The sequence below is a fragment of the Triturus cristatus genome, chromosome 4_1 (assembly GCF_964204655.1).
Source record: "Triturus cristatus chromosome 4_1, aTriCri1.1, whole genome shotgun sequence".
NCBI lineage: Eukaryota > Metazoa > Chordata > Amphibia > Caudata > Salamandridae > Triturus > Triturus cristatus.
Genome location: NC_140585.1, coordinates 684,147,773 through 684,170,435, shown reverse-complemented (window position 1 = coordinate 684,170,435; position 22,663 = coordinate 684,147,773).

The window sequence follows — 22,663 nt, the reverse complement described above, 5'->3', positions numbered from 1 at the left end:
TCCTACAGCTGATGAACTAGTGGACTGGCTGGGTGCAGTTCATTACTTGAATACCTTTGATTGCAGGGATTTTTGGTAGACGCCTAATGCTAAAGAGAAGATTACATTCTCTACACCAGTGGGATTGCACCAGTTTAGGGTCATGACTTTTGAGTGTTAAAGTGCTTCTACCACTTTTCCATGTCTGGTGAACCATATTCCTTTGGAGCTGGAAGAGTTCTGAGTGGTGTCCCTCAAAACATTGCCATCCTTACCAATTTGCTGGCAGACGACCTGAGGCACTTAAAACCGGCTTTGGTCGGGATACAGGGAGCAAAGCTGACCATAAAAACAGCTAAGTTGCAGGTGAGGTAGTCTTGTAGACTACCTTGGCATAAGGTGAACAAAAGGATACTCCACAAATATGTGAATTTCCTAAGAGCAAAATCTGAGTTTCATTTTACTCTTCATAGTTTATCACGGTTGTCACCCACATGACAGAGCGATGTGCATTGACATTCTTGTGAGACATGACTGAACCTAGAAGGCATTGCTTCTTGCTGTGACTTGCCCCTTCTTCAGGGTCGAAACAGGGCCTGACTGCCCATTTAACTTATCAGACAGTTAGGGGCATATTAGCAAGGGCAATATCGCCGCCTTAGCGACACTTTGTACCGCTAAAGCGGCGATGTTTTTATCGCCCTATCAGCACGCTATCGCTAACAGCAGTTAGCGACAGCTTTCAGGCGATATCGACTGGTTTGGGGCCCGCTTTGCATGTCAGTGATATTTATCGCTAATGACATGCAAAGTGGGCGTACCCAAACTGTTAGCGACTGAAAGCAGTCGCTAACACAGCTATCGCCTATTAGCAACGCAGGCTTTACGATAAAAAAAGTTGCGCTAAGCGCGATTATCGCTAGAATCTAACACCTGCTAAAAACATGACTTACCTGTTTCTTCAATGGGAGGTGGCTTGTCAGGTTAAGTCCCCATTGGCGTTAATGCGTGAATATCGCTGGATTTCCAGCGATATTCAGGCATTTCGCCGCTATCGCCGGATATATTAGCACAATGGAGATAAATGTTGCTAATAGCATGTTTTCTCCGGTAACATATCCAGCGATAGGCAGCGATAACAATAAACGCGCCAAGCGCGTTTTGCGATAAATATCGCAATTCCTTGCTAATATGCCCCTCATATCCTTTCGATAGAGGCCTGTTTTGAATGGAACAAGCCTGCTGCTGTTCCTTTCTCTCTCTCCAGCTCCCCATAGTTTATTGCAACAGGCACATCAAGACCATAGGCAGCCAGAGAATGAGGCTGGAAAGAGAAAGCAGTGGGAGCTAACCAGTGAAAGGAAAGAGAGTAAGAGGGGACAAAGGGAGAGGGAGAGGAAAGAACAGAAGGAGAGAGGGACAAATAATGAATATATTGATGGAAAGAGTGAGTGTGTAGGAAGGGATGTGGCTGGTTTGAACATTTTTGCCAGTGCTGCGTTTGGTTTCCAGTCCGGGTCTAGATTTGCGTGTTTCCCTTTATATTCTATAGCTAACATGTACGTGTCCAGTTTTCATGTATTTCCAAAAAGGAAGGAAGTAACTTAATCAAGGAAATTCCTATTTCCAAGCTTTATTGTACAAGAACGCGTTATTGCTTTCACCACGTAAGATATTTTTAGCGCAAAGATATCAGTGGAAATGTTCTCTCCTGTTTTGAGAAAAACACGTACAAATAGAGCGCTTGAGTTGAGCAGCATTCTTGTATTCTCCAAGCATAGTTGCGAATCAGATTCTTCTTTAAAATAAACATTTGGCAAGTGTTAGTAGCTAAACTATCATAAAAACAAGGTTTGGGCGCAGCCGTCTTAAAAGAGGTCAATCAAAATAGTACTGTAAGAATACAAAAAAATAAAAAAGGTTATTTTCGTGTTCTTGTAAAACAGGTATGTCATATCGCACAAGTCTACGGCATCTTCACTGTTTTTTGTCAGTGGCATATGACATTGACATCAATAAGTTAATTTGTTGAGACCAATTAAATTGACTGGAATATCACCACTGATCACTTTTTAAATGCATTACATGGTGCATATTTCATGACGGTGTAAGTTGTTGCGGAGAAGCTCAAATACTCAAATACAGCCAATACGGCAGACAAAAATACATTTTATGGGCTGCTTCTAACGTCACCAACAAATTTGCATAACACAAAATGGTTTACATAATACGAAATGACCCCAGCACTAAATGCCTTGTGAAAGCAATTTCGGGTTCTGGAAATGATCACGGATTTGCGGAGTTTAATGAAAGACGCCATCCATTGATACAGGAAAGCTAGCCATTTCTGCAGGACAAAAATAGTCTGGCAAGCCAATGGCTGATGAAGGAATGGTATGAACAGAAAGCAACACTGACTGGGTACCAGGAGGGTCAGGGTGTGTTAGTGCTGAAGCTGATTTATTCAAGAGCTTTGGTGGATAAGAGGTGTGGGCAAAACCAGGTAGTGCAGGAGGTATGTGAAGTGAACTAATCAATCAATCAGTCATTTGTTAAGCGCGACTACTCACCTGTAAGGGTCTCAAAGCGCTGGGGTTGGGGGGAATGCAGGTTCCAGTCCATCAGGGAGGGGGTCTGTCTAAGAGCCAGGTTTTGAGGTTTCTCGCAAAGATGGGGAGCGATGTTGTCTGTCGGAGGTGGAGTGGAAGGGCGTTTCTGGCTCTGGCCATGAGGAAGGAGAAGGAGCGGCCTCCCGATCTGGTCTTTCTGGTGCGGGGGACCACGACGAAGGAGAGCTGGGCAGATTGTAGGGTCCTTTGGGGTGCGTGGAAATTGAGTCGGCTGTTCAGGTATGCTGGTCTGGTGTCGTGGAGGGCCTTGTGTGTGTGGGTGAGCATCTTGAAGGTGACTCTGGCCTCGATGGCAAGCCAGTGGAGTGAGTGCAGGTGCTGGGAGATGTGGCAGTTTTTTGGCAGGTTGAGGATCAGTCTTGCAGTGGTGTTCTGGATGTTCTATAGCATGCGGGTGAAGTTTTTGTTTATTCCAGTGTGGAGTGCGTTGCCATAGTCGAGTCTGCTGGTGACCAGGGCATGAGTGACGGTCTTGCTGTGTTCGAGGGGGATCCATTTGAAGGTCTTGCCTTGTGAAAGCAGTTTCGGGTTCTGGAAATGATCACGGATTTGCGGAGTTTAATGAAAGATGCCATCCATATATACAGGAAAGCTAGCCATTTCTGCAGGAAAAATATAGTCTGGCAAGCCAATGGCTGATGAAGGAATGGTATGAACAGAAAGCAACACTAACTGGGTACCAGGAGGGTCAGGGTGTGTTAGTGCTGAAGCCGATTTATCCAAGAGCTTTGGTGGATAAGAGATGTGGGCAAAATCAGGTAGTGCAGAAGGTATGTTAATTAAACTAATCAATCAATCAGTCATTTGTTAAGCGCGACTACTCACCCGTAAGGGTCTCAAGGCGCTGGTGTTGGGGGGAAGCAGGTTCCAGTCCAACAGGGAGGGGGTCTGTCGAAGAGCCAGGTTTTGAGGTTTCTCACAAAGATGGGGAGCGATGTTGTCTGTCGGAGGTGGAGTGGAAGGGCGTTCCAGGCTCTGGCCGCGAGGAAGGAGAAGGAGCGGCCTCCCGATCTGGTCTTTCTGGTGCAGGGGACAACGGCGTAGGAGAGCTGGGCAGATCGTATGGTCCTTTGGGGTGCGGGAAATTGAGTTGGCTGTTCAGGTATGCTGGTCCGGTGTCGTGGAGGGCCTTGTGTGCATGGGTGAGCATCTTGAAGGTGACTCTGGCCTCGATGGGGAGCCAGTGGAGTGAGTGCAGGTGCTTGGAGATATTGTAGTGTTTTGGCAGGTTGAGGACCTGTCTTGCAGCGGTGTTCTGGATGTTCTGTAGCTTGCCGGTGACGTTTTTGTTTATTCCGGTGTAGAGTGCGTTGCCGTGGTCGAGTCTGCTGGTGACCAGGGTATGAGTGACGGTCTTTCTGTGTTCGAGTGGGATCCTATTGAAGCTCTTACGTAGGAGGCGGAGGGCTGTGGGAGCAGGAGGACGAGATGGAGTTGATCTGGCGGTCCATTTTGAGCTCGGAGTCCAGGATGATTCCCAGGTTGCGTGCGTGGTCCGTGGGGGTGGGCAGTTTTCCGAGGGCGGGGGGCCACCAGTTGTTGTTCCAGGTGTCGGAGTTTGGGCCCATGATGAGTACTTTTGTCTTGTTGGTGTTGTGTTGTAGGCAGCTGTTTTTCATCCATTTGGCGACGTCTTCCATGCCTTCTCGAAAGTTGTGTCTGGCGGTGTTGGGTTCGTTGGATAGGGAGAGGATGAGTTGGGTGTCGTCTGCATATGAAATGATGTTGAGTCCATAGGTTCTGAAGATGGGGTGAGTGGAGCCATGTAGATGTTGAACAGCGTAGGGCTGAGGGAGGACCCCTGAGGGACTCTGCAGGTGGTTGGTGTAGGCTCCTAGGGGGGAGTCTGACCCGCTGCGTTCTGCCAGAGAGGAAGCAGCTAATCCATTTGAGGGCCTTGTCCTGGATCCCTGCACCGAGGAGTCTGCGTATTAGGGTGTGGTGAGAGACTGTCGAACGCTGCTGAGAGGTCGAGGAGGATGAGGGCTACTGTTTCTCCTTTGTCCACTAGGGTGTGGATGTCGTCTGCTTCGGCGAGGAGGGCCGTTTCCGTACTGTGGTTTTTCCTGAAGCCGGAATGGGAGGAGTCTAGGATGTTGTGCTCTTCAATGAATGTGGTGAGTTGGTTGTTGAAGGCTTAGTGGACTTGTGACACAGAGGATCTAAAGAAGATGTTCCATGTGAATGAACTTAAGTCAGACCTCTAGAGAGTTTTTACAGTAGGCACTCTGGTGATGACAGATGATGTGGAGGTAGATAATGAACCAATTTCCGACCCACTGCATGTGATGTGAAGGATGGCTCTGTGGGTGGGTATTGATAACTAGTAAAAAGCAAGCTTTACAGGATGTCTACCTTGTTACGCCTCTCCCAGCTCACCAGCACTCAGTGATAAGTTGACCCCTTAGGCCTGCCAGCACCACATCACACCATTGTGCCAAAGTCATGTTCATAAGAAACTTTTGAAGCTCACATTAGCATGTTGTCATTCCCATGTGTGCCCAATCATGTTGAAAAAACATTGACAATGAAGTATAAGCTGAATTCCACAAAGATTTGTGATCTCCCAGCAGTTAGCGCCCTTCTTGGCTGCAGTCCTATAAATACTGCACCCGCACGTGCAACCTTGTTTGTCTTCAAGCAACAAACATTGACAATGGCAATTTTCGGTATGTTTTATAGTGATTTTTCATTTTTCATGAAAACACACAGAAGTGGCATTGCATTTGCATCAGTAATGCAAACCCCCCCACACACACACATAGACTCAGACACGTAGAGCTCAGGCCGAGAAAGTGTAAGCCGCTCTACTCACACACAGATGAGATATTACCAGTGCTTTAGATAGGCAGGTACTCTCCAGTACTGAGGACATGCACTTCTTTAATTTGGAAGGGAGAGTACCTGCACCTCTCAGCTCTGTTGCAATATATTTATTGGTAGAGTACCAGCACTTCTCAGGAGCAAATAAGTACTTAAAATAGTGAGTACGCACACATACACTCCCACACACACACTAATTTGCCCTTCATACAGGGGCAGCAAAATAGCAGCATCTCACTCTTGGACTCCTCAGCCAATGAACAATAGGGGCCATTTTATGGAAAAGGTACTGTCTCTGTTTGCACCATGGCTTACCTTAAAACAGGTGCACCAGTCACAATCATGGACAAAGCTCCATATTGTAATAAATGCACTACTCCCAGGGCAGCCACAAACGAACGAGTGGTTGCTTCAAATACGCGCTGTGTTTCACAGTGCAGGTGGCATGCCACCTGCACTTTAAAAAAGAGAGAGAGTGATCTCCCTTCAGGCAGGTGCAGTGAGTATCTGTACCTGCCCACAGAGGGATGCCTGCGGAGTTAAAGGTTATGTTCTGTTATCACGATTTCTAAAGCAGGTGAATACCAACCAGTGTCTTGACGCTAGCAGTTCTGAGTAAATGAGACTTACCCTAACTTCAGAAAAGCTAGGTTTTGAGTCCCTTCCTAAAGGTCATCAGAGTTGGGAGAGTTCTAATAAAGTTTGGGAGGCTGTTTCAGAGTTTTGTGGCCCCTACTGTGAAACTTCTACCACCCCAATTGGATTTCCGAATCCTGGGAAGGAGCATCAATTTCGCTCCTTACGACCAGAGGCATCTATTGGAGGAACACCATTTCAGTGACCGCCTCAAAAACCGAGGGCCGGTGCCATGCAGCGATTTATATGTTATACATCAAACTTTAAATTTCATACGGCTTCTGACTGGAAGCCAATGAAGATTTTGGATGTGTTTTACCACCGCATAAAACTTAGGGATACCTAAAAGCATCCTTGCAGCAGCATTCTGGATCATCTGCAGCTTTTGTAACTGCTTTTTGGGCATATTAAGATAAACACCATTACAATAATCCACCTTGGAAAGAACTAGGGAGGTGATTATGATCTTTATACTATTCTCAGGAATATAGGGCAAGATTGTTTTAATCACTTTGAGTAAATAGAAACTGGAAGAAGTGACGGCGTTGACTTGAGCCTCGAAGTTAAGTTTATCATCGATGATCACTCCAAGATTTGTTGCCTTTGTTACTAGAGTGGGTACTGAACCTAGTTCATCCAGTCAGCAGGCAGTTAGGGAAGCGATTACCGAACAGAATTATCTCAGTCTTACCTGAGTTCAATTTAAGACAGTGTGAACTCATCCAGGAACTGACGGCCATCATCCAGTCCAGAAATCGACTAACAAGAGACACACTGCTTTTGTGAACAGACAGAGCAATTTGGGTATTGTCTGCATAAGATGTCAGCGCCAGTCCCTCTTTTCCCCCTCCAGGGTGCTGACTTCAGGAGGCTGCAGACAGTAAGCCACCTTTTTGTGGCCCACTGTGAGTGCGCCTCCTAAGGGCCTGAGATTCCCTTGTTTGCATGCAGCCATGCCCCCATGCAAATGAAGGAATGCCTTCTCATTATAGCGCTGGCCCTACATGTGTACCAGGACTATCTGTATTACAGAAGGGGGAGCAAGAGTGTCTGCTGCCCCTTCTGTAATACAATTGTGCCCCGGTGATGCACAAAGTGGGCATAAATGCCCTTTGCACCCCTGAGGAGGATTGTATGGAATGTATAATACAGCCCTTGCTAAGCATTGCTCCAATTATTTATGATGTGCTTCCCCGAACAATTTAAGGTCAACATATTTTCCAACCACTGATAGAATATACTTCCACCTACCTTATTGGCTTACGAGTTTCGTGTCACAACAATGCTCACTGTAATTATGGGAAAGAAGCAACGGAGTAGTCAAGAAAATAACCACTACAAATGATATCCAGTAAATTACTGAGAAGCAGCGGTGCTGGAACAATTGTCAGAACAGGGGCGCTGCCATCAGTGTTACATTACAGAACTCAGAGGAATTCACGCATCAGACACAGAACAAGTGAAGCCAATGAGCACAGACCATTCAGCAAGAGAATGGTAAGCGTGCAGTTTGTAGCCACTGATGCATTTTGGATCACACCATCACAAATATGGTATTAAAGCATGGTGTGGTAGTGCAGTCATTTACAGACCTCATTTTCCATTGAAGTTAGGCCTGAGAGAAACTGTAATTATGCCAGACTAATTTCATTAAATTTGAATTAATCTTGTGATGCAAAATTACCGAAAAATACACAATTACATCTGTTTGTGTAATTTGGGGCAAAAATGCCCAAACAATAGCGCAGAAACTTTGCACTAGTGGATGCTGGTGTTCCTGTTTGGTTGCATTTAGCCCTATTTTTGTGCAAAATGCATCCTCTGATTCATTTTGCACACAAAGGTGCATTTTGCATTAAGGAAATAGCGCTAAATGCAGGATTACTCCCTTCACAATAATTTCTCAGAATTTTTTATAATTTTACAGTAAATTCGCTTAATTACACAGTAGCAAATTAAGTGAGTCAATTCTACTCCAGAATAAAATGACAACTGAAGTTGCACAGACATACAGAATAACTAATAAAACTATATGTCACACACAATAATGTGTGGAAACTGGGTTTCAGGGAATGTAAGTCATTCAGGCATCACCAAATAAAGTGTCTTTGTTTGTTTTGGCCCATTAAAATCTTTGTTTCCACAATACTTCAGATATACTAAAAAGGGCTTAAGTTGTTGCTTTCTATCTGCTGAAATATTAGTACAGTTCACTTATAGGTATTTACATTTTGTTGGGTTAGAAAAAACTGACTGTAACACAGTTCCCTTTACAAAATGCTCTCACATTGCAGTTAGAGAAAGGAAACTAAACACCATTTTCCATGCTAAAATAATGAGCAGCATGTTGTCAGAAGACATAGCCTGACATTTGACCTCTGTCTATGAACGTACAACAAATGAGACAAAATAAAACCAAATCCAAAGTCATCTTTATTGCTCATACACCTTCGGAACTCCAGCATGGTAATTTTAGGGTTGCTGCAGCAATTCCTGCACCCCTACTTTCAGCGCCTACGTGAGTGAACGAGAGATGCGAGTGAATCTAGCACTCTTTTGGAGGTAGGGAAACAGGTGGTTGCCATTTTTCTTTGTTCCCTTTCATCTCGTGATTCTTTTTTTCTTTCTTTTTTCATCTAGTCTACCTTCCATTCTCCGCTCATCTTTGTTTGTCTTTTGCCATAATCCATCCTTTTTTAATGTCTGCCTTTCCCCCGCTTCCTTTCAAGCTATCCTCCATCTATCAATTCATTTATCTACCTTCCTTCCATACTTCTCTCCATCTTTCTCAACATCCATCCAACTATCCATCCCCTCTCCGACTCCGTCCCTCTTTCATCTGTTTCCGTTTATTCCTTCAGACAATATCTAATAGCGCCATCATACTATTCTCTTGGAGCAGTATTTGTGAGCTTTTATTTGGAGACCTGCGTCTTCAATAAAAGTCTTAGGAGCTGTAAACATCAATTTAAAGGCTTTAAGTTACACAGAACTGTGACACTCTCTCACCCCTGCTCAAGCTTCCAAAGTGTGGGGTGTCTGACGTCCAGAATAAAAGACTGCCATTAAAGAAGTAACAACTGCAAATGGATTTAAATCTAAAAATAACAGACAGTAAAAGGAAACTGTGGACAAGTGGAAAGACAACTGCCCCAACTTCAGTCTCTTCATCAGCAATGCTTGCACTTTTGCTGGAGGGTGTATTGCCAATAGCAGCGTTCATCTGCCTAGCTTAATGCAATTAGAGCATCTTTTCAGCAAAGCAAGAATATATGACGCTTCCAGCTAATGCTACAAAGTCAGCCTGGGCAAGGGAAGGAAAATTATAAAGATTTCAGAGGCAGAAAATCTTAGGCAAACTGCCCTACTATCCTTACTACTCCTGTTGGGGATTTTCTACTCCCCAGGGCAATTCTTCACCACAAGTATGGAACAAACCATAGCAAGTAAATATATGCCAACCCAGGAATGCATACATGCAAAGACTAGTTGTGTTATGTCTGTGTACATCCTTCCTTTGACTGAGCCTCCTATGTTTGATTCCTGGTTTTATTCTCCTAGCTGTTAGTTCAAACAAGCCGAAGGTATAGGGGCACAGAAAGTGGCCAGTTTGTCCGTATGAATGTGTGTATTCCTCTATTTGGATTCCTTAGCATATTAATGTCAGACATATTGCTTTTGCAAATCTTGTTTCTGTATGTTATATGTCTTTTAGTTGTCTGTTGCTACAATCTATTGTCTACAGTGTCAATACTTAGAATGCGCTTTAGGTCAGCCCACTGCTTGCCATTGGTTTGCTTTCTTGCCAATCCTAATCACCTACTTCTCATTTGATGCATTTGATGGCTTTCCATTCTCTTTTGTGTTTGTCCCTCTCCTCGATCATAGCTTCTTTACCAAGCTTTTGATAGAATGACTCCTATTCTTCCATTGCATATATTCAGGGAACTACTCTTAGCTTGTTTCTGTCAGTACTGTGTGAGAATGCAGGTGCTTTCCTACTCTTTCTCTTGTGTTGCTTCCGTTCAAATCCCCAGTCATTTCCTTGTATTGTTTGTTGCTTCCACCAACCCACCCTGTCCCAGTCAGTTTGCCATTTTTAAAACGTTTGCACCTCCTCAATAGGCTCCTCTGCTGCTTACCCTGCACCTACCACTCCCACCTGAATTTTCTCTTTTCTTTTGCAACTTACCAGTTGCTCCCCTCATTCTGCTTCATTTCCTTCTCTATTTTGGAAGACTAGGCAGCTACAACTTGCTACCAGGCTGCTCCTTTTTAAAAATAAATGTGGCTTGACACACATTTTTTTTTTATTATTTAGCTCTGCAAAATGGTGTCCACCATCTTGGAACGGTAAATTGTGATAAAAAGAAAATGGCCACTGCATCCGGACAGTGATGATGCATATGCGGCATGCAGGGTGATGTTTGGACTGATGTAGCATCATAATGCCTACAAATGCATGCTTATGACATGTGTACATATGCATCATTGCACTTTATGGTCAATGCTAAACAGCATTGACAAAAAGCTTTTATTCTCATTTTCACTATGCTGAACAGCATCAGCAATTTGGCAAAGCCATACACTTAACATTGACCAAGCGAAAGGGCGAGACTTATTTTCTTTGCCAATGCCTGTTATACTTGTAAAATTCATGCATAGTTTTGAGGTCAGCGTTTTCTATTTTATGTTAACTACTCTATTAATATTTTTCAATCTCCTCTGAGGCTACTTTTGGTTAACCACTTTGGAATGAATGAGATATCCATTGGTATGTTTTTTTTCTGGGTTGATAGATTTACAAAAAAAAAGAATGGCACTTATTTCAAACAATCTAGAAAAAAGACAGATAAAAGTATTCCAAATAACACGAAGTCTATATTCTAGCAATAGATAATAGAAGGTTAAAATATATAATCAAATGTTCTGATTCTTCTTCAGAACTTCCAAAATAAAATTAGCCATCCTGCTGGAAATAGGAACATTATCTATGCCTAAAGAGATTACATATAAATGAGAAAAGGTTGCCCTATGCCTGTGTGCTGAGGGGTAGCATTATCTAAGCTCCATATTTATTGGTTATGGTGTATTCCCTTGTTTAGTGGTTAATCCACTTTGGGAGCAATGTAGGAAGGTATGTGCCATTCATGGATGTGTTGGATGGTGTCTACTGGACAAGCATCCCTGCCTGATGCTCTCCCTTATATCAATTTACCAACTTCACTTGGGTTTTCTGATCTGCCATTCTGAATGTATGTGGGTGCTCCTAGATCTCTGTTGTGTCAACAACACAAATACTCCTCAAGGAATGGTTTAGAAAACGTTTCAAACATACACTAGATATTTGGTCAAATAGATCCAATCAAAGGAAGCAATTAAAATATAAAAACAAAATAATAGAACATGGAAAGAGGCGTGCTCAGTGCTGGGATATAACTACAAATATTTTCCATACATTAGTGAAAGTGTGCAGTCTTTGAAAGCCAATAACTTATAAAAATCAAAATCACAAAGACATTTGTTACACAGCAAGATTGTAAAGTATTTCCATGAATGTTTCTGAGAATAGATCTTGTGTTATTGAGGACAACTACTCAATCAAATACCAAAGACTCTGGGGCCGATTCCGATCCGTTAAAAATATTCCCCGTACGAATCGTATCCAGATTTTTTTCCGTACGAGTCCCGTACAAACTGGCAAGTACGATTCGTATGTTAAAAAATCCATACGAATCGCACTGGGAAAATTCCCCGACACGTTCTCGGGTCGGAAACAGTGTCCGACACGTCCCCGGACAGTTTTACGTACGAATCGGTAAACCGAAGTCCGAGCGCGCAAGTACGATCCGTCTCGTCTGTCCGAATGCACAACCGTATGGAAAAAACACCGTACAGAGCGAACTCCCATGGCAACCATGGAGACGTCCAAACATGTGCCTGCATACGAGCCGAACACCCCCCCCAGCCCACCCCCCCACGTATGCACCGTACCCCCAGCCCCACCCCCAAGTATGCACCGTACCCCCAGCCCCACCCCAAGTACGCGCCGTACCCCCAGCCCCCCATGTACGCGCCGTACCCCCATCCCACCCCCCCGTAGGTATGGAGCGTACCCACACCCCCGTAGGTACGGAGCATACCCCCACCTTACCCTGTAGGTATGGAGCGTACCCACACCCCCGTAGGTACGGAGCGTACCCCCACCCCACCCCCATAGGTACGGAGCGTACCCACACCCCCGTAGGTATGGAGCGTACACCCACCCCCGTAGGTACGGTGCGGACGCTGGGGGTCCACACCGTACCTACGGGGGTGTGGGTACGCTCTGTACCTATGGGGGTGTGGGTACGCTCCGTACCTACGGGGGTGTGGGTACGCTCCATACCTACGGGGGTGGGGGTACGCTCCGTACCTACGGGGGTGGGGTGGGGGTCCGCACCGTACCTACGGGGGTGGACGTACGCTCCGTACCTACGGGGGTTGGGTGGGGGTACGCTCCGTACCTACGGGGGTGGGGGTACGGCGCAGACATGGGGGGGTGCTGGGGTACGGCGCGGACGTGTAGGGATGGGGGTATGGTGCGTACCGGGCCCCCTTTTCACCGTGCATCGTGGCATACTTAGCTTTTCCGGCACTTTTTGGGTCCCGTAAAAATATTGCCGTGCGAAGTGCTGTGGGTACAAATCGTACTTGCTGGTCCGTAAAACGCTGCCTGACTCTGTGCAAATGTCGCATACGCGGTGTCCCGGATCGGAATTGTGGGTATTTTTTAGCCTGTCGGTGTCTTTTACGATTCGTATGGAAATGGTGTTTCTGTACGAATCGTACTTGCAGGTTTGTAAGGTGTTTTTCCCGGTACGAGTCGGACGGAGAAAACGTTCCGTCCGACGGTTCGTACTCGGGTTTTCCAGGATCGGAATCGGCACCTCTATGCCTAGAGTATGTGTGGTGTTTTTACCTATATTGTAATGGTTGATATGAGTGAAAACTTTGACGTTTCTCTCTCCTAGTGTATCAAAACCTGAATCAAAACCATGAGACCATTTTCAGGATAGAAGAAATTGAATTGGACCCTTAAGCCTGTGCAAAAAACAAAAGTTGCATGAACATAAGTTGTGGGAGCAGATCCAATTTATTTTCGATGGAAGAGATAAGACTCTAAATCAAATGGAAAGGCCAGAGGCACTTCTTTTAAATAGCGAGTTAAAGAGGTGTATTGAATCACCGTGGTGACAGTAGCTGAACAATCTGCTAACAGCAAAGCATGTGAGTGGCACTAATGGATTCTCTGCTTCTTGGCAGCTGGCCTGCAGTAATAGAACAAATGATGTAAAGGAAGTGTTGAACTCACTTCAGGCAGGTGCTGAGTGTAGGTCATGCTGGATCTAGATGAAGGAGAGAACCTGGGTAAAACGGCTGACACTATAGTGTTAGGCCTGATTCATGATATCTGCCCATTCACTAAGACCTCTTCTAGGTTCATACCCAATTAGTGAAGTATGGGGTGCACTTGTGGAACCCAACAGAGGAGTCATTATTTTCCAGTGCCTGCACCCAGTGGTAGATGTTACAGAGCACGGAATAGAGGGTCTACTTCTGGGACACCTTACACAAAGTGAAACAGGGCTGAACTTGAAGGATGCCATGTGGATTAACATGAAATCAACCAGAAGGTAAAGATAATAAGTTTTCCAGGACGTAACTATTCCTTAGCCATGCGCAGCTTGATAGACTAGCTACTCATTCATTTTTTATTGCAGGTAGATCCTTCACAATATAAAAGTATTTCACAGTCCATAGCTCCATAACCTTATGTTACAAACAATTAAACAAACAGCAAAACACATTACCATAACCCATTTTACTGAGACTTCTACATGATGTTGCATCAGACAAATGTCAGAAGAAGCAATGTAATTATACTACCACAAATTATTCTGAACTCACCATTTCAGACCCAGAGTATTTTCCTAAATAGATGTGACTGCCTCAAAGCAGGCCTTGTCACAAGCGGATGAGTGATTATATAACATGGATAAGCATACCCCCTCACTATCAGCTGCCTTGTACTATCATTCAGTGCCTGGAAGAGAGGATCCTTAATTACCACTAACAGAACATAAATAGATACCTCAAGGAAAGGTAATGGGTTGTGAGTTTCTGTTGCAGTTAAATTGCTTCACATCTTCAGGGCATTGGAAAAAAAGGCAAATAATTGGTAGAGGAAAAATAGGAGCAACATTCCAGTAATCATGGGGGGCATTTAAAATGGCAGGAAGCTTTCCCCATATAGAGAAGAGTCCAAGTATCTATGGGAAAGTAAAACATTCCCTAAAGGGAGCTAATAAAGTGCAACAGTTGAAAGAAGAGTCTTAGCAGAAAAGGAAAGAGTGTAATCATCACTGGAAGAAATGCCTTTCATAGAGGTAGGAATAAATAAATACTTTGCTTTCTTAAGGGAAGTGTTAAACCTGTCAGCCCCCAAAGCTTTTGCCTTCTCCTCTTCTGTTTTGCTGAATTAGTTTTTGTTTGCCTTCGGTGTCTCCATATACTTTACCACTGATAACCAGTGCTAAAGTGCTTGAGCACTCTCCTTTAAACATGGTAAAATTGGCTTACACCTGCTTGGTGTAGTTAATTTACTGATAAGTCCCTAGTAAATTGGTATACTATATACCCACAGCCTGAAACGTCAATGCTAATAGTGGGCCTGCAGCTCTTATTGTGACACCTACTTAAATAGCCCCTTATAAGATGTATTAGAATTGCCATTGTAGCCTGTGGGCAGTTATTGACTGCCAATTCAATTTGTCCCCCAAAATATTTTGCAAAGCCTAAAACTAAATTTTTATTTAATACATATATGTCACCCCAAGGGTTGGCTACACACAGCCCAGAGTATAGGCTGCTTTGAATTATAAATGTGGGACATATACTTTTATGTTTTACAGGTACTGGTGGGAAAAAATGAACAAATGTGTGAACTAGTGTGAGGTCTACCTTGCTCACCGGATAACATTGGGTTACCTTCTTTCATTTAATAAGGGATAACTTTTGTTTGGGAACAGGTAGCAATGTCATGTTTGGTGCCTAAGGAATTGCAATTTAAATCCCTCTTTAATAGTACAGTCAGATTTTAAGTCACAATTCTGAGCATGCCACTTTTAGAAAGTTTATATTTTCTTGGTCTAGCCATTTGGTGCCTGCAGCCCACACATGACTAGGTGTAGTTGGCAATTGGCGAAGCTGTACTTCTATTTCAGAGGAGCTGCCTCAGCTCATACACAAATAACTTCACACTGCCCTTTTGCGACTCCCACCCAGTGGCACCTTGGCAGGGAGGTAGGAAATGCCAAGATCATCTGTGGGAGGGATGCACTGGAAGTTTTGTCCACTTCAAAGCTGGCACCAGTATAAATATAGGACCCTAAGACCCACTCTTCATTTCACTTCTGGAGGTCTGGAGGTCGCTCAGAGGACTGACCTGCTGCCTGAGGCCTGCAGTGTACTTTATAGGATTATCCTGATGCGCCATGAGGACTTTCCCACTACCTGAAGCCTGCCCTCAGAGGACTGCCCTGCTGCTTGAGACCTACTTTCCTGCCTGGACTCAGGGTGACTCAAAGGGCTAATTTGCTGGCCTCCTGTTCAGAGCTACAGAGGCACAACTTTTAAATTGCACCCTGAACCAGACTGGAGTGAGCCCACTACTAGTGGTGCTCCCAATCCTGGACCCTCGGAAGTGGTGCTAAAGGTGCCCAACAAGCCAAGATCTAAAACCTGGGATGTGGAATAATTTCAGTAAAAAAGTGCTCTGAGAACAGAGGAGTCCTGAACTTCCCTGCTTGTCACTCTGCTCAAGGTGCATTGCCGGTCTCAGTAGCTCCCACTATATTGCTCTCAACTGCAGTAAATCCTGTTCAGCATCTCCTTTCTAGAAGAGTATATGCCACTGGTGTTGCGGGGATTCTGCTCATGCACAGAACTATGCACAGGAAACCAGAACCTCAGTGAATTGTGGTGTACCAAAAAACTCATCTCAGTACCTAGAACCCCTATCCGACTAGCATCAGTGTCTCATTCGTTCTCCGTACTATATCGAAGCTACCAATGATTAGACAACCCAAAACAAGTGACTTAGAATACTCTCAGGAATGGTGGGAATCAAGAACACCTTTTCGTTGTTATTCTCATATCAGTCCAAAATGTGAGTAATCAGAGACACAGAAAAGTTTAAATGTTTATTTTTAACTACGTGCTCTAAGATGCAGTATTTTGGCTAACATAAGCAAACAAATGATTAGAAATAATACCATCAGCATTTTTACAATTCCATAGAAAACAAAGGGAGAAATCATATTATAATGATAGTGTAAACAGGTCCTATAACACCTTGCTTACCGCCCTCCCCTGACTAATAGGCTAGTTTTATAATAATAATAGAATGTCTCTAGCTTTGAATGGGGAACCCCATACCTCCAAGATCAGCTTAGGTGCATCACATCACAAGATCAGCACTGCTCTCTGTGTCTGGAAAGGTTTTCTCCAAGAGCTCCAGCATCATGCATGCAATGCAATATTAAAGGCACCAGAGTTTCTGATATTTGCAGCTATGTGCTTGTTGTGTCTAGAGCGTGGGCTAATCAACCTGAATTCAACAGCATACATTGTTATTTGACCTTGACGGTTTCTGCACACAGTGTTCAGACTAAGGTCGCGGTGCAATTCTAGGGATGTGCAAAACAGACCGTTCTCATGTGAAGAAAAAGCAAGCAAGCAGTTTTACTTATAATAACAGCTACCTGTAGTGTTATGTGCAAAAGCAGCAAAGTGGCAAGATGGCGTTAACATCTAAAACGCTTAGGCTAACATAGCAATGTGTGCAGGCAAAACCCTGTCTGCACTACACTGGACATCTTTGACTTCCACATAAGTGATTATGTCCGAATGTAGAAATCTTCACAGCGACTTCGACCATCAGTTCCCCGATGATGTAATCTCCATTTTGGACACCATAGGCTGCCTTGCCCCACTATTCTTTACCTTTCAGGAAATTTTCTTTGAAATTCCTTCTAAGTCCAAAGGTAAGCTGAAACCGGGCCCAATCTACTTCCTGGATGTATTTTTATGGAAATCTTTAAAATTGCACATCTCCGGTTCTACTAATTGGATTTTTTAATTATGGTGTTAAATACTTTATTAAATTTCACTCTATTTTTCCAAATTAGTTTGGGATTTATCTTGTGTTGTGTTTCCACTTTATTACTGTTTGAGTGCTTCTTACATTCTTTACACATTGCCGCCAATATAAGCCTGACTGCTTTTGTGCTAAGCTACCTAGGGTTAAGCACAGGTTAATTGAGTGGTGTTTGTGGTTCATACTGACAAGGATTGTGTCTGTTACTTGAGAAGGGGTTACCCACCCACCCCCATCAACCAACAGCCCCATTTCTCACATGAAGTAATATTAATATGGCTATAGTAAGCTAATAAACGCAACAAGAGATATTTTGGTGGAACTGAGAATTCATTTATATTGTTTTTACTAAAGAATATGAAATCTCAGGTGTATGACATAGATTAACACACTATTTAACCACCTTAAATAACTTGTTTGAGCAATTACAGGAGAAAAGATATGCTCAGCGGCCATTGAGATTCAATTGTGAGCTTCTTGGAGAATCAATGAAGAGCAGTAGCAGTATCAAATTAATGAACAGTGATTGACTGCACAATTGCTAAAAAATGTCAACTAAAGAAATGCGTAATGTCTACTAGATTCTTGTTATGGACAGACCAGCAATCAGCATGAAAGATTTTAAAGAAATTTCCACAATATATTTAGGTAATTATTTTTAAAATTACCTTGTGCTAATGGCAGGAGTCACTAACTTGCTCTGTGAAGTACCAAGTATTTTATTTCTTTGTGAAAAGAGGCTTAATTTTGAGGAAAGGTGAGGAAGGGGTATTACTGAAAGATAACAAAATGAAGGACCCATATTCACTACCCTTTACAATTCAAAGCAATACATTTTTTAAAGAGCGCAGTTGCTTCCAAGGAAGCGTCCCGGTGCTAGCAGCAGAAAAACAGAGAAACCCAATCAATCGAGAATCACAAACCAAGAGCTGAGCTGCAAAGAGGGAAGTCTTTAGCTGTTTATGAAAGATTGATTCAGGTGGAACTGCGCAGAGTGCAGTAGGAGGGGCATTCCAGAGCTCAGTGTTAGGAAAACAAAAGATCTTCCTCCCCTTCTGGCCCTACGCACTCTTGGAACTTGTAATAGCATCATAGAATTGGAATGCAAGGCTCTGCTCTAAGAGTACAACTTTCAGTCTTCTTTTCAGATACATAGTACCTTTCAAGTGAAAGGCACTGTACGCATAAATTAATGTTTTCAATTTGAGGCAGCAGCTGATGGGCAGTCAGTGCAATTGGAAAAGAGAGGCGGATACTCATAGGCACGCCGGCACCTTCAGAATTAGAGCTGCCTCAGCATTTTGAATGGTCTGCAGGCAATGCAGCAGGTAAGAAGGCAAGCTCAGGTACAGACAGTTTGCATAATCCAGAACAAAAGAATGGTTCCGCACACAAAAATGTGATTGAAGTAAGTATAGAAACAGTGAACAATGAACAGTCTTAATAAGCAAACAGAAGGATTTCGGATTCCACGATGCATCTTTATCCAAGAAAGATTCTTTATTGTGTTTATACAAAGATAAAATCCAGTTTGCGTAATCCAGTTTGAATGTCATCAAGGCATAAACTATGGTCTTCCAATTAGTTTATGGAACTAAGGGCCAGATGTAGGTAAAAACCAAATTGCGAGTTTTTAATAGTGATTTTTACCGAATTGCTCTTAGGAACTCGCAAACTCTGATGTAGACAAAAATTTGCTAAAAGTTAGCGAGTCAGTAATAATCGCTAAATCAATACCGAATCTGTATTACCGAATCGGTATTTGCGAAATCGCAATTTAATAAAATCGCAAATTAGCGACTCTGCTATTCCGGTGCACCCTGATGACATCACAACCAGGAATAGGCCTGACACATGCTGTTTCACTGAGCCTGAAACTGTGGGAGAGGGAGGGAGCAGGATCACACACCCAGGAGCTGCACAGTAATTGCCAAGCAGACACCAAATTCAAGTATGGAGTCACAGAGGAGAAGGGAAAGGAGCCCGCAGAGAGGAAGAGGAAACACAAATTTAGCAAGAAGGAGTTGGAGGTTTTAATAGAGGAGGTGGTAAAGACTCACGACCAATTGTTTGGGAAAAAATCTCAGCATGTTTCTGAATTGCAGAAACGTAAGATATGGCTAGAAATACAAGAACAAATTAATGCCATTGGTGTCACCCAGCGCTTCATTGACGAGCTGAAGAAGCGCTGGTCTGACCTCCGTTCCCGTGCCAAGGAGAGGGTGGCTGACACGCTCAAACAAGCTAATCAGACAGGTGGTGGAACATCACCGGCGCCAGAAACAACACCCCTAGAAGAATTGGTGGAGTCCACCCTCCAGCCTGACACCATCATTGGCACTGGAGATGCGGACAGCTCAGCCAGAGGAAATACCAGACAAGGTAAGATGCATGCACAGCATGGTGTGCCCCCCCTCCCCAACCCCCAATCCCCAATGAGCAAGTATGAATCCCACTCTAGTCCATAATGTGCTAACAACCAGCAATGCATCTTAGGAGATGTAGTCCCAATTAACACATTGCATACCAGTGAGTCCACTGAACGCAAGTGCATGTGACCCACACCAGTAAATAAGCAAGCTGGGGACTGTTAGTTTGAATGGCATTCATGTAATTTAATGAAACACAAATGCTGCAAGGCAAGTCAGTAAATTGACATTCTGTACCCACAGGCGAGCATACACCCCAGACTGCTGCGAGGGAGAAGGAAGAGGCACCTAGGGGACACAACAATCAGGAGGAAGAGACCCTGTCACCCGCAGATGTCCTACCACCACCACCACGAGACCCAGGAGGTACACAGTGGGTAGCCTTCAGGAGATGGAGGGGTCAGAGAAGGAGAGCACGGGAGCCCCACGGACCATGCAGGAAGAGGCAGAACAGTCTCCAGAGACACAGTCACCCATGGAGCGTTGCCACACAAGTGCTCGATGACACAGACCAAGGGTGCACAGTCCAGATGTACAGGGTGAAGAGTCCAGTGTATTTGCAGGTCTTGAGCGAAAAATGTTGAAGGTGCAGCAGCTGCAAGGAAAGACAAAGCAGTCAATGCAATGTCAGATGGTGGCCATGAACAAACACATGAGGGACATGAAGGAGGGCATAAATGGTCTTAACAACACTGTTGCACAGGGCATGCGGGACATGGCTGAGGCTGTAAGGCTGTTGTGCAGCAAAATGAACATTGAATGTGGGGCAAGGACCAGGGACAAACAGTGCATGGAAGGGTACACAAAGGAGGTGAACCGCCTATGCAATGCCACCTCTGTCCTTAGCAAACGGTCAGTGGCCATGCAGTTGGAAATGGCTCACTGCAGCCAGGATGTCGCTAGGAGGTTGGTTACTGTCACCACTGCATTAGAAGTGCTCCAGACAACACACATCGCTGCCACAGGGTCTGGGGATGGTGGTGAAAGTGAGGAGGTAACAAGTCACAGCAGCATCACTCCACCAATTTCTGAGTCCAGGAGGTGCAGTGCAAGGCAAGGTCCAGCCGCAGGACAGTCCTCTAGGGAGGGCAGTTTGCAACGTGAGCGGAGCAGTGCTGTACGTGCCCGCAGGAAATAAAACCATGCTTCAGCTGACATTGGGAGATGGGTGAAGTAACCCATGTAACCAACTGATAAGGGATGACAATGAGCATGCAGTCTTTCAATGCCATGCTGGGATTGTTGAGTCACTGAGAGGCCAATATAGTGCAAAGGTGTGCAATCCTATTGCCTGATGTAAGGTCAATAAAACACTTTTGCACAATTGCAATTACTCACTTTGTCTCATTACATACTCAGAAATAGTTGCGTGTGATCTCTGCCTGTCTGTGTCTCCCATCTGGTGCTGCTACGACACCTGCTGCGCTGTGCAGTGGCTGTGGACATGCCTCACCCTCATCCTCAGTATCAGTGAGTTCCACGGGTGCTCCCTTCTTTGTGGCCAGGTTATGAAGCATGGCACATGTTGCTATTATTTTGCAGCAGATCAGAGGGCAGTACTGCCATGCACCTCCACTTTTGTGGAGGCAGCGGAACCTGCTTTTCAGGAGTCCAAATGTATGCTCCACCACATTCCGCATTGATTTATAGGCCACATTAAATCTCCTCTCACTTTGGGTAGATGGGTTGAGGTATGGAGTCAGGATAAATGGCCGCACCGCATATGCGCTATCACCTAAGTGGTAAAGGAAGTAACATTATTCACAGTCAACCACAGATACATCCAAGGTATACATCAGGGTGTGTCACATTGATTTACCTAGCAGGTATCCTTCTCCGAATTCACCCCCAGCCAGACGTGTATAGATCCCACGATTCCTGAATATGTAGGAGTCATGCGTGCTCCCTGGGAATTTTGCTACAATATCGGTGATGATGTGAGACGCATCACAAATGACCTGTACTTTGATTGAATGTGTTGACTTACGGTGCCGATATATGTACTCAGTAGCAGAGAGGGGGCAGATTGGAATATGTGTCCCATCGATGCACCCTATAACATGTGGGAACTGGGCCTTCTGATTACAATACATCTTTGTCTTATGCAGTTCCGTCTGTGTGCTGGGGAACCGGATATAGTGGTGCATTCTTTGCATCATGGCATCCAGGAATGTTTTGAAAAAGTGTGACAGGCAACTTTGTGAGACACCACCAGCCACAGCTATAACCCCCTGGTAACTACCTGATGCAAGTAGGTGTGATGCAGATTGGGGTGTACAAAATCTCCCTACTTCCACGGATAGAGTAATTTCACAGTTACACGCACATACACTCACCATACACTAGGGCCCATTTCACTAACATACACTCAAATACTCCACCAGCATTGAACCTGTGGAAAGAAAACTCCTAAACACCTCACCTCTACACTGAGGTCAATAAGACCTAGTTATTGTAATTGTCATAATCTAAACAATCTATAAAACAATAATCAAATAGAGTACTCAATAATTGACAAGAAATAATCACCAACACCGTATTTAAACTTATGATTCTTTATCTAAAATTAGTCAAAAGAAATTAATCAGAATAAATCATTTTCTCATAATTACCTATTCTAGCTAAATGTCAGAATGGGTCATCAGGACAAGTCTCTCAGTAGAAGTCTCCCGAGTCACCGTCCTCACAGCATCGATCCTCACCAACGCAGGTTTGGGAAGAAATGGCAAAGTGGCCTCCCACCCTCTCTAAGCTAACAATATTTATAATGAAACTTGCAATATAAAAGAAACATTAAATGTTCTACACGTCCACCGAACCGCTGAGCAGAGCGAGCAGGAAAGGATGTAGCATCGCTACATTTGGAAAATCTCCGCTCAGGAAAAAATCACAAAAATAAAAAAACAGAACAGGAACTAAAAAATTGTATCCTTTAACATCCACATTTCCTCAGCGCTAACACGATG